The 13,138-nt window shown below is 27.0% G+C and overlaps 3 long non-coding RNA genes across 3 annotated transcripts in view; all 3 read right to left on the bottom strand.

The window, feature by feature from the left end:
• The window catches only part of LOC126307615 (uncharacterized), an 82,901-nt gene that overhangs the window by 12,577 nt on the left and 57,186 nt on the right, over positions 1-13,138 (bottom strand). The gene's annotated exons all lie outside the window — the stretch shown is intronic.
• LOC126307611 (uncharacterized) overlaps positions 1-13,138 on the bottom strand; it is a 54,173-nt gene that overhangs the window by 5,053 nt on the left and 35,982 nt on the right. The window lies entirely within an intron of this gene.
• Positions 1-13,138, bottom strand: part of LOC126307614 (uncharacterized) — a 36,056-nt gene that overhangs the window by 1,152 nt on the left and 21,766 nt on the right. The window lies entirely within an intron of this gene.

Genomic DNA, 13,138 nt, shown 5'->3' with positions numbered 1-13,138 from the left:
CTGTTCATCCTGTACCAGCACCATTATCTACTAAAAAAGATGTAAGAAGAAGGGTTAGTGAAGGTGGTAGTAATCAAAAACTTATATTATTTATTCGTGGAAATGCTATATCTGGTGCACCAATTATTAGTGGAACAAGTCAATTACCAAATCCACCAATTATAATAGGTATTACTATAAAGAAAATTATTACGAATGCGTGAGCTGTAATAATAACATTATAAATCTGGTCATCCCCAATTAGAGATCCGGGTTGGCCAAGTTCAGCACGAATAAGTATTCTTATTGATGTTCCTACTATTCCTGCTCATGCTCCAAATATGAAGTATAAAGTACCAATGTCCTTATGGTTTGTTGAGAATAATCATTTTTGCGGTAAGATGGCTGAATTTTAGGTGGTAGACTGTAAATCTACTTATGAGATGTTTTCTCTCTTATCATATTTAGGTCTTATATTCAATTATGATTCTAGACTGCAATTCTAGAGGTGTAAAATTTTACTAAGGCCTAAAAGATTATACTTTTAATTATAACTTTGAAGGTTATTAGTTTGATTAACTTAAGTCCTTAGTATAATGAAATTAAGGTTGATGTTGAAATCAATCCTATTGTTGAAATTATTACTGTTATAGGAAGAATGATTCTTGATTTGTGGGACTTTATCTTTATAGATCACGAATTTTCTGTGTATGATATAATTAGAGCTGAGAATCTAATACGTATATAGTAGTAGAGTGTAATTGTAGTAAATACAACTATAATAGTTATAATAGTTGTTATATTGTTTTCTATTAATGATTGTATTACAATTCATTTTGGTAAGAATCCAAGGAATGGTGGTAGTCCACCTAAAGATAATAAAGATAAGAATATTATGAATTTAATTTCGGTTTTTATATTTCTGGCTGAATAAATTTGATTTATGAAAAATAAATTTATTTGCTTAAATAATAAAACTATAATTAATCTTAATATTGAGTAAATAATGAAGTATAGTTCTCAGATGTTTTCTCTGACTGTTAATGATCTAATTATTCAACCTAGATGTCTGATTGATGAATATGCTAAAAGTTGTCGTAAGGATGTTTGATTTAAACCTCCTATTGCCCCAATAATAATTCTTAAGATAATAATTGTTCAAATAAAAGTTCTTAATTGAATACAATAAGATAAGACCATTATTGGGGCGATTTTTTGTCATGTTATTAATGTTAAACAATTATTTCATCTTGATGCTCCTATAACTTCTGGAAATCAGAAATGGAAAGGTGCAGCTCCAATCTTTAATAATAGTCTAGATCTAATTATTATTGATGGGATAAATTCTGTTTCCCATCCCATGGGATATTTTATTTGACTCAGCAAAATTGAAAATAATAATATTGTCGATGCTATTGCTTGGACAATAAAATATTTAATTGATGATTCATTTATTATTATATTTTTATTTCTTGTTAGGAGCGGAATAAATGAAAGTAAGTTGATCTCAAGTCCTATTCAAACCCCAAATCAGGAATTTGATGAAATGGACAGGATCGTTCCTATCATTAATGTTGATAGGAAGAGAAGTTTTGTAGAGTTGTTGGTCATTAAAAAGGAGAGGATTGATACCTCTATAAATGGGGTATGAACCCATTAGCTTGTTTAGCTTACCTTTTTACATTAAGGTGTATGATGCACGTTAGTTTTTGGTACTAAAGGAGGTAGTTTAATTCTATCTTATGTAATTTTAATGAAGGTAATTTTATTTACTTTATTTACCCTATCAAGGTAACCCTTTAATCAGGCACTTCATTTATTTAATATATAAATCGAAAGTTTTTTTTTAAATTCTTTTATGTATTATTTTGTTTAATTAGGATTAATTTATCCTGCTCATTTTTTTTATATATATATATAATAAATAATTTATATTAATATATTACATTTAATTGAAATTAAAGTATTATAAGTTCATCTTGCCATTATCAATTGATTATTTTAATGCAATTATTTACCTAGGATTATAGCTACTTATGTTTTTAGATTAAAATAGGTTATTATAATATAATATATATAATAATATGTAATTTAATATTTAATATTATTATAATTGGATATAATAAATAAAATTATTAATTTAAATATAAAATATTATAATGAATATAAATAATTATATTAATTATAATAATATAATTATGTAAATTATCTATAATTAGATTATTTAACTAATATATATGAAAGTTAACTTAATATAAAAAAAGAATTCATATTAATAACATATTATATTAAATTACATAATTGTATAAAATATATTTATTATATTATTTAATCTTTCTTTATTTATTAGTGAAAAGAAAGATTAAATAAGAAAGAATATAATACATTTATTGCTATACATGTTCCATATTAATCTTTAATTATATATAATAGAGAATTTGTTGTGGTCATACATAGGGGCGTTTCTTTTTTTTTTGTTAATGTTTGTGGTTTTTTTCTTTTTTTTTTCTTTAAATATTTGAATCTTTTATTTTTTCCTGAATTAATAGATTTAAAATTTTCTTATTTTTTATTTTTAAAAGTTTTATTCTTGCTTGTTTATTCACTTTTTCTTTGTATTATATGTAAGTTTTGTTAGACTAAATGTTTTTTTTGCAGTAATTTGATTTAATTATCAAGTGATTTTGGATTTAGCAATTGATTTAGTATCGGCATAATTCGTGCCAGCAGCCGCGGTTATACGATTGATACAAGTGAATATTATTGGTTAAAACAGTTGTTTATATTATTAGGGTTGAAATATAAATTTGTAAGGTGAAATGTTAAAATTTATTTGTGGCCCTTTTTATGAATCTGTGAAATTTAAATAATAAACTAGGATTAGATACCCTATTATTTTAAATGTTAATTATATTTACCAGGGTACTATTAGTTAAGGTCTTTAAACCCAAAGAATTTGGCGGTATCTCATTCCATTCAGAGGAACCTACCCCATGATTGATAATACACGATTTACTCTACTTAATTTATTTGTTTGTATATCTCCGTTATCAGAGAATCTTTTTAGAGTTATAATTCTCAAGATTTATAATTATAAAATATTTCAGGTCAAGGTGCAGCTTATAGTTAAGAGGAGGTGGGTTACAATAGATTTTTGTTTATAACGGATTTGATAGTGAAATACTGTTAATGAAGGTGGATTTGATAGTAATTTAATTTATTTAATTTAACTGATATTGGCTCTGAGATGTGTACACATCGCCCGTCGCTCTCATTATTGATTATTCTATTTTATTTTAAAGTAGCTTCAATTTAGATGAGATAAGTCGTAACATAGTAGATGTACTGGAAAGTGTATCTAGGAAGAGTTTCAAGATATAACTTATTAGTAAAGTGTTTCATTTACACTGAAAATTTTTCTGTGCAAATCAGGATATCTTGATTATTTATTTTATTATATTTATTTTTTGTTTATTTAATTATTTAATATAAATAATTTTATTGTATTTTTGTCTTAGTATATTTTATAGAATTGATTTTTTAAATTATAGTTTATTGGTAATGTAAGTGTTTTATGAAATATTATTTTAAATTTTTTTAAGTAGATTTTATTTATTGTACCTTTTGTATCAGGCTTTATCAAAATTTTAGTTTTTATTTTACTTGTCTCGATTTGGGTTGATTTATAAATAATTTATAGTTAATGTATCATAATTATTATTAAATTATTTATAGAAATGAGATGTTAATCGTTTCCGAAGATATCTAGTTTCTTAAGAAAAAATTTAATTTTTTAAAGTTATTTGTTTTTATTTAATTTTTTAAGTAAAAATATTAACTTATTTATTCTTTAAGGGATAAGCTTTGAAGTTAATAACCTATAATTTATTTTATAGAAATATAATAGTAAGCTTTAAACCAGCTATCTTTAAGATTACGTTTTAGTTCATTATTTTTTATTTTGATTTTATAAATATTTTAGGTTTTTTATTAAGATTATTAATTTAATTTTAAAATTTTTGTAATAATGATAGAATTAGTATATTTATTTGTATGAAATTTTTACCTTGTGAACTTATTATAAGGAACTAGGCAAAATTGATTTCCGCCTGTTTATCAAAAACATGTCCTCTTGTTTATATTTTGAGGTCTGGCCTGCTCACTGAGCGTATTTTTAAAGAGCCGCGGTATTTTGACCGTGCAAAGGTAGCATAATCATTAGTCTCTTAATTAGTGGCTGGAATGAATGGCTTGACGAGAAATCAACTGTCTCTTAATAAATTTTTGAATTTAACTTTTGAGTCAAAAGGCTTAAATTCTTCTTTAGGACGAGAAGACCCTATAGAGCTTGACATTTTACTTTTATATAGTTTTTTGTTTCTATATTTTTCTATATTTAATGATGATGTTTTGTTGGGGTGACATGAAGAATAGATAAACTCTTCATTATTATATCATTTATTTATGTTTGTTATTTTGATCCATAATTTATGATCATAAGATTAAGTTACCTTAGGGATAACAGCGTAATTGTTTTTGAGAGCTCATATCGACAAAGCAGATTGCGACCTCGATGTTGGATTAAGAAAAATTTTGGGTGCAGGAGCCCAATGATTAGGTCTGTTCGACCTTTAAATTCTTACATGATCTGAGTTCAGACCGGCGTGAGCCAGGTCGGTTTCTATCCTAAGATTGTTAATCCATATTAGTACGAAAGGACCATATGGTTAAAATATTTTTTGTTATATTGATTAATATTAATTTATTTACTATTTTGACAGATTAATGTGTTGAATTTAGAATTCATTTATGTAGATTTTTTCTACAAATAGTATTGATACTTTATGATTTATTTATATTTATTTTGAATTTTCTTTTATTGGTTATTTGTGTTTTAATTAGTGTTGCCTTTTTAATTTTATTAGAGCGTAAGGTTTTAGGTTATATTCAGATTCGAAAGGGTCCAAATAAGGTAGGTTTTGTTGGAATTCCTCAGCCATTTAGAGATGCTATTAAGTTAATTTGTAAGGAGCAGCCAATTCCTATTATATCTAATTACCTACTTTATTATTTTTCCCCTGTTTTTGATTTAATGATTTCTTTAGCCGTTTGAGTAATTTTTCCTTATTTAACTTATATGTGTTCTTTTTCTTATGGATTTTTATTTTTTTTATGTTGTACTAGATTAGGTGTTTATACTGTTATAATTGCTGGTTGATCATCTAATTCAAATTATTCATTATTAGGTTCTCTTCGTTCTGTTGCTCAAACAATTTCTTATGAAGTTAGTTTAGCTTTAATTTTATTGTCTTTAATTATTTTAATTGGTAGTTTTAATATGTTTGATTTTATAAACTATCAGCTTTATTGTTGATTTATTATTATTTCTTTTCCTTTAGCTTTAGCTTGTTTTGCTTCTTGCTTAGCCGAAACTAATCGTACTCCTTTTGATTTTGCTGAAGGGGAATCTGAGTTAGTTTCAGGATTTAATATTGAGTATGGTGCGGGTGGTTTTACTTTAATTTTTTTAGCTGAATATACTAGAATTGTCTTCATAAGAATGTTATTGGCTTTAATTTTTTGGGCATGGTTTTTATTCTTTTATATTTTTTATTAAGCTTGCTATTATATCTTTTGGTTTTATTTGGGTTTGTGGAACATTACCACGGTTCCGTTATGATAAATTAATGTACTTAGCTTGAAAAAGTTTTTTACCTTTATCTTTGAATTTTTTTATTTTCTTTGTTGGTTTAAAGATTTTATTTATCTCATTTGTTTAGTGAAATTTTTTGAGAAAAGTTAATAGAAGAGTTAAACTTCTAATTTTATGTTTTCAAAACATATGCTTTTCCTAAGCTAATTAACTTTATTCCTTAATTAATTTATCTCATGCGTTTGTGACATGGACATTAATTAAGAAATATGTGAAGTAAATAATTGTTAAGATTTGACCTGTTATAATATAAGGTTCTTCAACAGGTCGTTTACCAATTCACGTTAGTAAGCATACAACAACTACTATAATTCAGAATAAAATTTGATTAATAGGGTAAAATTGAATGCCTCGGAATGGTGTTTTATTATAAAATGGTAAAATTATTAAGATTCTAATTGATAAAAATAATGCAATAACACCTCCTAACTTATTAGGGATAGATCGTAGAATTGCATATGCAAATAGGAAATATCATTCTGGTTGAATGTGAACTGGTGTTACTAATGGGTTGGCAGGTACAAAGTTATCTGGATCTCCTAATAGGTAATGATTAATTAAACATAGTATAATTAATAATGATGTTATTATTACAAATGTAATAGAATCCTTAAAGCTAAAGTATGGATGGAATGGAATTTTTTCAATATCTCCATTTAGTCCAAGAGGATTATTAGATCCTGTTTGGTGAAGAAAAAATAAATGAATTGCTGCTATAGCAGCAATAATAAATGGTAATACAAAATGGAATGTGAAGAATCGATTTAATGTTGCATTATCAACAGCGAATCCTCCTCATACTCATTGGACTAAATCTGTTCCTAAGTATGGGATTGCTGATAATAAATTAGTAATTACTGTTGCACCTCAAAAAGATATTTGGCCTCAGGGTAAGACATATCCTATAAATGCAGTTGCTATAACTAAAAATAAAATCACTGTACCAATTATTCAGGTATGTATATATATATAAGATCCATAGTAAATTCCCCGTCCTACATGTAAGTAAATACAAATAAAAAATATAGATGCTCCATTTGTGTGTAAGGTTCGGATAATTCAACCATTATTTACGTCTCGGCAGATGTGTACTACACTACTGAATGCTATTTCAATATTTGATGTATAATGTATAGCTAAAAATAGTCCAGTTACGATTTGAATTACCAAACATAACCCTAATAGGGATCCAAAATTTCATCAAAATGAATATTTGTTGGGGCAGGTAAGTCAATTAAAGAGTTATTAATAATTTTAATTAAAGGATGTCTTAATCATAAGGGTTTATTCATTAGTAATTATCTTATTTTACGAATAGGTCCCTGATTAATATTGGTGATTTTAACAACTGCTAGTAGTGCTAAAATTAAATAAATTATTATTATTATTGTAATAATGAATGTTGGTCTATTATATAATTTTTCTAAAGATATTGTTATTTCTTAATAATTGATTGAAGTATCAATATTTATAGTTTCGGTGTTTTTGAAAAAGTCTATAAATATAGATATATCTAGAATAATTAATATTAATATGATAAATACTCACATTATTAATGTAATAATTATAGTGATTGATTTAGGCTGAAATATTTCGTTTGATGCAATTCTTGTAATGTAAATAAATAATACTAGTATACCACCAAGAAATGTTAAAAATAAAATATATGATAATCAATATCTTTCTATTATTGTTCCTGTTATTAATCCAACTAGGAAGGTTTGAAGGATAATAAAAAGCATTATTGATATTGGGTGTCTTAATTTAATAAAATTAATATTTATTACATTTGATAATGATATAATTATTATTTTGATCATTTCAGGGGTTAGTTTATTTAAAATACCGGTTTTGGGGACCGATGATGGAAGCTTTTCCACCTCTGAAGTTTTAAAAGTGGGGGCTGGACTTATTTCCGGTTTACAAGTCGAGCGTTTTTTTTAAACTATTAAAACTAATGTTTATATTCTCTATTTTTACTTCTTTATTGATTTATTTTGCTGGTGTTTATGTTTTTTCTTCTAAACGTAAACATTTATTAATGGTTCTTTTGAGATTAGAATATATTGTTCTTTCTTTATTTATGTTAGTTATTGTTTTTCTTATTGAGTTTGATTATGATTATTTTTTTCCTGTTATTTTTTTAGTTTTTTCTGTTTGTGAGGGTGCTTTAGGTCTTTCTATTTTAGTTTCAATAATTCGTTCTCATGGTAATGATTTTTTTAATTCTTTTGGTTTATCTTTATGTTAAAGTATTTATTTATAACTATTTTTTGATCCCTCTTTGTTTATTAAATAATTGTTGATGGTTGGTTCATTCTTTAATGTTTCTGTCGGGTTTTGTTTTTATAATTTGTGTTTATTCATATGCTGATTTGAATATAATTAGATATTATTTTGGTATTGATTATTTTTCTTTTATTTTAATTTTACTTAGTTTTTGGATTTGTTCTTTAATAATCACTGCTAGAGGTTCAGTTTATTTAAGTTAATATCATTCTAATTTTTTTGTTTTTATGGTTTTGATTTTAATAATTATGCTTTATTGTTCATTTGCTAGATTAAGTCTTCTTTCTTTTTATAATTTTTTTGAGGCTAGATTAGTTCCTACTTTACTTTTAATTTTGGGTTGGGGTTATCAACCTGAGCGTTTGCAGGCTGGTGTTTATTTAATGTTTTATACTTTGGTTGCTAGATTACCTTTATTATTAGTTTTATTTAAGGTTTATGATTTTTCTAATACTTTATATTTTCCTTTATTGGTTGATTTTGGTTCTTATTATTTTATGTTTTATGTATTTATAATTTTGGCTTTTTTAGTTAAGATACCTATGTTTTTGGTTCATTTATGACTTCCTAAGGCTCATGTAGAGGCCCCTATTTCAGGTAGAATAATTCTTGCTGGTGTTTTATTAAAGTTAGGTGGTTATGGTATTTTTCGTGTTATAAAGGTTATTTCTTATTTGGGTTTAAAGTTTAATTATTTTTGATTGTCTTTAGGTTTATCTGGGGGTGTTATTGTAAGATTTATTTGTTTTCGTCAGGTTGATTAAAGTCTTTAATTGCATATTCTTCTGTTGCTCATATAAGAATGGTTATTGGTGGATTGATGACTATGAATTGATGAGGTTGTGTAGGTTCTCTTTCTCTAATGGTTGGTCATGGTTTATGTTCTTCTGGTTTATTTTGTTTATCTAATATTATGTATTATCTATAGGAGCCGTATTTGCAATTATAGGAGGTGTCATTCAATGATATCCACTATTTACAGGATTAACTATAAATAATACATGATTAAAAATCCAATTTACAATTATATTCATTGGAGTAAATTTAACATTCTTTCCTCAACACTTCCTGGGATTAGCAGGAATACCTCGACGATACTCTGACTACCCAGACGCATATACATCATGAAACGTAGTATCAAGAATTGGGTCTACAATTTCTATTGTAGGAATCATTATATTCATTGTAATTATATGAGAAAGAATGATTACAAACCGAGCAATTATATTTAGAGCTAACATAAGAAGATCAACAGAATGACTACAAAATAACCCTCCTGCAGAACATAGTTACTCAGAATTACCATTAATCTCTAGATTCTAATATGGCAGATTAGTGCAGTAGATTTAAGCTCTACAAATAAGGGTTTGACCGTTTATTGGAAAATATTTATTAATGGCAACATGATCAAATTTATCTCTTCAAGATGGAGCTTCACCATTAATGGAGCAATTATCATTCTTTCATGATCATACTATGGTCGTATTATTATTAATTACAGTAATTGTAGGTTATGCCCTAAGTTATATATTATTTATTGCCTATACTAACCGTAATATACTTCATGGACATTTAATTGAAACAATCTGAACAGCTTTACCAGCAATTACATTAATTTTTATTGCCCTTCCATCATTACGACTATTATATTTACTTGATGATTCAGTAGATGCAATAATTACAATTAAAACCATTGGACGACAATGATATTGAAGATATGAGTATTCAGACTTCATAGACGTAGAATTTGACACTTATATAACACCAGAACAAGACCTAGAAAATGATGGATTCCGACTACTAGATGTAGATAACCGAACAATCCTACCAATAAATACAGAAGTACGAGTATTAACAAGAGCATCAGATGTTCTACACTCATGAGCAGTTCCTGCATTAGGGGTTAAAATTGATGCAACGCCAGGTCAGTTAAATCAAGGAACATTCACAATAAATCGACCTGGATTATTCTTTGGACAATGCTCAGAAATCTGTGGAGCAAACCACAGATTTATACCATGTGTAATTGAAAGAACTTCAGTAAATTTATTTATTAAGTGATTATCTAAGATAATTTAAGGAGTTAGTTAAAATAAATAACATTAGAGTGTCAATCTAAAGTAACTAAAAAAAATTAGTACACCTTGAAATTCATCAGATGACTGAAAGTAAGTAATGGTCTCTTAAACCAAATAATAGTAAATTAACGACTACTTCTGATGGGGAAATTATATCCAAATCCCTCAAATATCCCCTCCTATATGATTCTCACTATTCATTATATTTTCAGCTACATTAATCTTGTTTAATCAAATAAACTTCTTCTCATTTAAACCTAACCTTATTAAAAGAGCAGAAAAAGGAACAATTGAAATAAAAAACTTAAATTGAAAATGATAACAAATCTATTCTCAACATTTGACCCATCAACTAACATCTTTAATTTATCATTAAATTGAACTAGAACATTTCTAGGACTATTATTAATCCCATCACTATTTTGACTTACACCATCACGAATTAACATTCTCTGAAATAAACTAAATTTAACCTTACATAATGAATTTAAAACACTTCTTGGACCAAAATCATTTAATGGAACAACATTCATTTTCATCTCAATTTTTATTATAATATTATTTAACAATTTCATAGGATTATTCCCTTATATTTTTACTAGAACAAGACATTTAGCATTAACATTTGCAATTGCCCTACCTATATGGCTAAGATTTATATTATTTGGATGAATTAACCATACTAATCATATATTTACACACCTTGTACCACAAGGTACACCGCCTGCATTAATATCATTTATAGTACTAATTGAAACAATTAGTAATGTTATTCGACCAGGTACATTAGCAGTACGGTTGGCAGCAAATATAATTGCAGGACACTTATTATTAACCTTATTAGGAAACACAGGACCATCTATAGCAATAAACTTAATCTCATTACTAATTATTGGACAAATACTTCTATTAATTCTAGAATCAGCAGTAGCAATAATTCAAGCCTATGTTTTCTCAATTCTAAGAACTCTATATTCTAGAGAAGTATATTAAACCTATGTTAACAACTCACTCAAACCACCCATTCCACTTAGTAGACTATAGACCTTGACCATTAACAGGAGCAATTGGAGCAATAGTCCTAGTATCAGGACTAGCAAAATGATTCCACCTATTTAATATTAACTTATTCATAATTGGATTTGGAATTACCCTACTAACTATAATTCAATGATGACGAGATGTAGTACGAGAAGGAACATATCAAGGATTACATACAGGATTTGTATCAATTGGATTACGATGAGGAATAATTTTATTTATTGCATCAGAGGTATTATTTTTCGTTTCTTTTTTTTGAGCATTCTTTAGAAGAAGATTAGCACCAACAATTGAACTAGGAATACTATGACCTCCAATAGGAATTCAACCCTTTAACCCTATACAAATTCCATTACTTAATACAGCTATTCTTTTAGCATCAGGAGTAACAGTAACATGAGCACATCATAGTTTAATGGAATCTAATCATACTCAAGCACTACAAGGATTATTCTTCACAGTGTTATTAGGACTATACTTTACAATACTTCAAGCATATGAATATTGAGAAGCACCTTTTACCATTGCAGATGCAGTTTATGGATCAACATTCTTTGTTGCAACAGGATTCCATGGTTTACACGTAATTATTGGAACAATCTTTTTATCAACATGTCTACTTCGACACTCAATAAATCAATTTTCACCAAGACATCACTTTGGATTTGAAGCAGCAGCATGATACTGACACTTCGTAGACGTAGTATGATTATTCTTATATATCTCTATTTATTGATGAGGTAGATAATTGTTTTTCTAGTATAAATAGTACATTTGACTTCCAATCAGAAAGCTTGATATAAATCAAGAAAAACAATTCTAATTCTATCAACAAGAGTTTTCATTAGATTTATTATTCCAATAATTGTTATAATCCTGGCAACAACACTATCAAAAATATTAATTAATGATCGAGAAAAAAGATCAACATTTGAATGTGGGTTTGATCCAAAAAGATCAGCACGAACATTTCTAGGACTATTATTAATCCCATCACTATTTTGACTTACACCATCACGAATTAACATTCTCTGAAATAAACTAAATTTAACCTTACATAATGAATTTAAAACACTTCTTGGACCAAAATCATTTAATGGAACAACATTCATTTTCATCTCAATTTTTATTATAATATTATTTAACAATTTCATAGGATTATTCCCTTATATTTTTACTAGAACAAGACATTTAGCATTAACATTTGCAATTGCCCTACCTATATGGCTAAGATTTATATTATTTGGATGAATTAACCATACTAATCATATATTTACACACCTTGTACCACAAGGTACACCGCCTGCATTAATATCATTTATAGTACTAATTGAAACAATTAGTAATGTTATTCGACCAGGTACATTAGCAGTACGGTTGGCAGCAAATATAATTGCAGGACACTTATTATTAACCTTATTAGGAAACACAGGACCATCTATAGCAATAAACTTAATCTCATTACTAATTATTGGACAAATACTTCTATTAATTCTAGAATCAGCAGTAGCAATAATTCAAGCCTATGTTTTCTCAATTCTAAGAACTCTATATTCTAGAGAAGTATATTAAACCTATGTTAACAACTCACTCAAACCACCCATTCCACTTAGTAGACTATAGACCTTGACCATTAACAGGAGCAATTGGAGCAATAGTCCTAGTATCAGGACTAGCAAAATGATTCCACCTATTTAATATTAACTTATTCATAATTGGATTTGGAATTACCCTACTAACTATAATTCAATGATGACGAGATGTAGTACGAGAAGGAACATATCAAGGATTACATACAGGATTTGTATCAATTGGATTACGATGAGGAATAATTTTATTTATTGCATCAGAGGTATTATTTTTCGTTTCTTTTTTTTGAGCATTCTTTAGAAGAAGATTAGCACCAACAATTGAACTAGGAATACTATGACCTCCAATAGGAATTCAACCCTTTAACCCTATACAAATTCCATTACTTAATACAGCTATTCTTTTAGCATCAGGAGTAACAGTAACATGAGCACATCATAGTTTAATG

This window comes from Schistocerca gregaria, unplaced genomic scaffold, assembly GCF_023897955.1.
Source record: "Schistocerca gregaria isolate iqSchGreg1 unplaced genomic scaffold, iqSchGreg1.2 ptg000350l, whole genome shotgun sequence".
NCBI classification, from domain to species: Eukaryota; Metazoa; Arthropoda; class Insecta; order Orthoptera; family Acrididae; genus Schistocerca; species Schistocerca gregaria.
The sequence above is the reverse complement of the archived record's forward strand: the minus strand, read 5'-3'. Positions and strand labels throughout refer to the sequence as shown.